This window comes from Podarcis vaucheri (genome assembly GCF_965113315.1).
Source record: "Podarcis vaucheri genome assembly, chromosome: Z".
Classification (NCBI taxonomy): domain Eukaryota; kingdom Metazoa; phylum Chordata; class Lepidosauria; order Squamata; family Lacertidae; genus Podarcis; species Podarcis vaucheri.
In genome coordinates this window covers 23,644,791-23,647,690 of record NC_138758.1, presented here as the reverse complement: position 1 = coordinate 23,647,690, position 2,900 = coordinate 23,644,791, and the positions used below count along the sequence as shown (strand labels likewise).

Below are 2,900 nucleotides of genomic sequence, written 5' to 3'. Positions count from 1 at the left end.
CCTTGAACAGCTTCCTGTGCAAAGATAAGGCTTGCTTTCATTGCTCTGTTCATTTGTGTATTGGAGTAGTGTTGTGTGGAGGGAAATGTAACCACTGGGCCGAAAAATGTCCCCCTCCTGCCCCTTTGGGTTTCGGCTGTGGCCTTCACAGATATTGGCACAACTTGTGTGTGTGTGTGTGTGTTTTGGCTGCTGAGCTGTGCTCACCATTGTGAGGGCTGAGGGAGTGATGGTGATGCCTCCCCAGCTGCTGCCATTGTCCGTGGGTTGATTGTGATGTCACAAAAACATTTGGCTGCTGAGCGGGTATAAATGTGGGCCAAGGCGCAAGTCTCAGCAGTTGCCCTCCCCAGAGAGAAATGGGCAGCTCGGTGGCACTCAGCCCAGGTGATCTGTCCTGTGGCAGCAAGCTGGCAAGCGGAAGGAGGCAATTGCCCGGTGCTGGGATGCTGTGGCCCTGGTGGTCTCCTACCCCGTGGTGGCAAGCTGGCAAGCGGAAGGAGGCAATCACCCGGTGCTGGGATGCTGTGGAGCAAGGAGAAGGCAAGTACAAAGATTACTTGCTGGTGGGATCGCTACTTGAAGGTGACTGACACTCAGCTCTGAAGCTGGCTGATGTCTGGCAATGGACCTGATGAGGTTGCAGCTGGTGGATGGTTGTCGGAAGAATTTGCATTCAGGCTAGTGGATGTTGCGAGGCTACGCTGGCTGAGATGGGTGCAAACTGGTTTGGAAGCCTTGTTTGTTAACAGGCAGCCAGACAGAGGAGGAATCTGGGGGGACGCTGTCGGGTGTTGGCCATCCCACTCACCTGCTTGCCTTTGCCTTACAGGGATGTCTGGAGCCGGTGAGGTTTTCCCCAAGTCCAGTCTTAAAAGTCATCAAGAGAACCGCAGGACATCCCTATTTACATCGGAGAAGTTAACGTGAAATACTGGTAGTGAGGAATGGACAAGGCCGTGGCCATACTTGAGAGAAGGAGCTTTGAAGGGAGACTGCAGGCGGACATCTGCTGCATTGCAAGTGATGGGGCAGTGGGGAGAGAGAAGAAAATGAGGGAGGGAACATTAGGCCACATTAGGTGCACCACTGAACTGCTATGAAGTCACTTTAAACAGGCATGGCTTCCCCTCAGGGATTCTGGGAACTGTAGGTGGTTAAGGGGACGGAGACTTGTTACAGTGGTTAAGTATTAGGATTAGGATTAGGTGTAGGGGTGGGGGTAGGGTTCCCTTCTTGTAGCTCTAGTTAAGGGTTAGAGTTAGGGTTAGCGTCAGGGGCAGGGGTAGGGTTGGGGTTCCCTTGGCAGGGAACTCTGGGAATTGTAGCTCTAGTTAGGGGGCAGGGTTAGGGTTAGGGTTCGCTTTTTGCCAGGGAACTCTGGGAATTGTAGCTCTAGTTAGGGGGCAGGGTTAGGGTTCCCTTCTTGCCAGGGAACTCTGGGAATTGTAGCTCTAGTTAGGGGGCAGGGCTAGGGTTAGGGTTCCCTTTTTGCCAGGGAACTCTGGGAATTGTAGCACTAGTTAAGGCTTAAGCGTTAGCGTTAGAGTTAGGGTTATCGTCGGGGTAGGGATGGGGGTGGGGGTAGGGGTAGAGGTAGGGTTCCCTTCTTGGCAGGGAACGGGGTCCCCTAACAACTCTTGGCACCCTTTTCCAACTATAGCTCCCAGAGTCTTTGGGGGTGTTTAAGCCATGAGTGTTTAAAGCAGCTTCATAGCGCATTAAATGGTGTGGATGTGGCCATGGCCTCCCTCACCCCACTGCCTCTTATTAATGAAGAATCGAAAGGATTTCCCAATTCAGATCTCTCGGAAACAGGAAACAGAAATGGAATGGACAAGGCTGTGGCCAAACTTGAGAGAAGGAGCATTGAAGGGAGACTGCAGGCGGACATCTGCTGCATTGCAAGTGATGGGGCAGTGGGGAGAGAGAAGAAAATGAGGGAGGGAACATTAGGCCACATTAGGTGCACCACTGAACTGCTATGAAGTCACTTTAAACAGGCATGGCTTCCCCTCAGGGATTCTGGGAAATGTAGGTGGTTAAGGGGACGGAGACTTGTTACGGTGGTTAAGTATTAGGATTAGGATTAGGGGTAGGGTGGGGTGGGGGTGGGGGTAGGGTTCCCTTCATGCCAGGGAACTCTGGGAATTGTAGCTCTAGTTAGGGGGCAGGGTTAGGGTTCCCTTTTTGCCAGGGAACTCTGGGAATTGTAGCTGTAGTTAGGGGGCAGGGTTAGGGTTCCCTTCTTGCCAGGGAACTCTGGGAATTGTAGCTCTAGTTAAGGCTTAAGGGTTAGCGTTAGTGTTAGGGTTAGCGTCAGGGGTGGGGGTGGGGGTAGGGGTAGGGGTAGAGGTAGGGTTCCCTTCTTGGCAGGGAACGGGGCCCCCTAACAACTCTTGGCACCCTTTTCCAACTATAGCTCCCAGAGTCTTTGGGGGTGTTTAAGCCATGAGTGTTTAAAGCGGCTTCATAGCGCATTAAATGGTGTGGATGTGGCCATGGCCTCCCTCACCCCACTGCCTCTTATTAATGAAGAATCGAAAGGATTTCCCAATTCAAATCTCTCGGAAACAGGAAACAGAAAGAAGAAAGACTTTGTATCTCAAGCCATTTTGGAAGGTCTTAACTTGAAATGCCAATAAACGTATTTTTATTGTATCGTGTTGTATAGTGTTGTGATTAACATGGGAGGAGGGCGGTAAAATGCGTTTGTCTTTCTGCATGCGTTTATAGTAGGCATTTTGCACTCACCTGAACCCTTGCAGGGAAAGGGACAGGGCACAATGGGAAAGGGTGGGGCAACCGAGCTGCTTAAACCACACCCCTTTTCCAAGGGAAGCACCATGGGGGTGGGCCGTCCGAGAGAGAACAACAGAACACAGAACAAAGAAGACGGA

The 2,900-nt window shown here is 51.7% G+C and overlaps 1 long non-coding RNA gene across 1 annotated transcript; it reads left to right on the top strand.

The window, feature by feature from the left end:
• Window positions 1–1,236: 1,236 nt before the first annotated feature.
• LOC309524127 lies at window positions 1,237–2,661 on the top strand. Its single transcript, XR_014215809.1, has 2 exons — window positions 1,237–1,272; window positions 2,223–2,661. It is a non-coding gene; the product is annotated as an uncharacterized lncRNA (long non-coding RNA).
• Window positions 2,662–2,900: the final 239 nt, after the last annotated feature.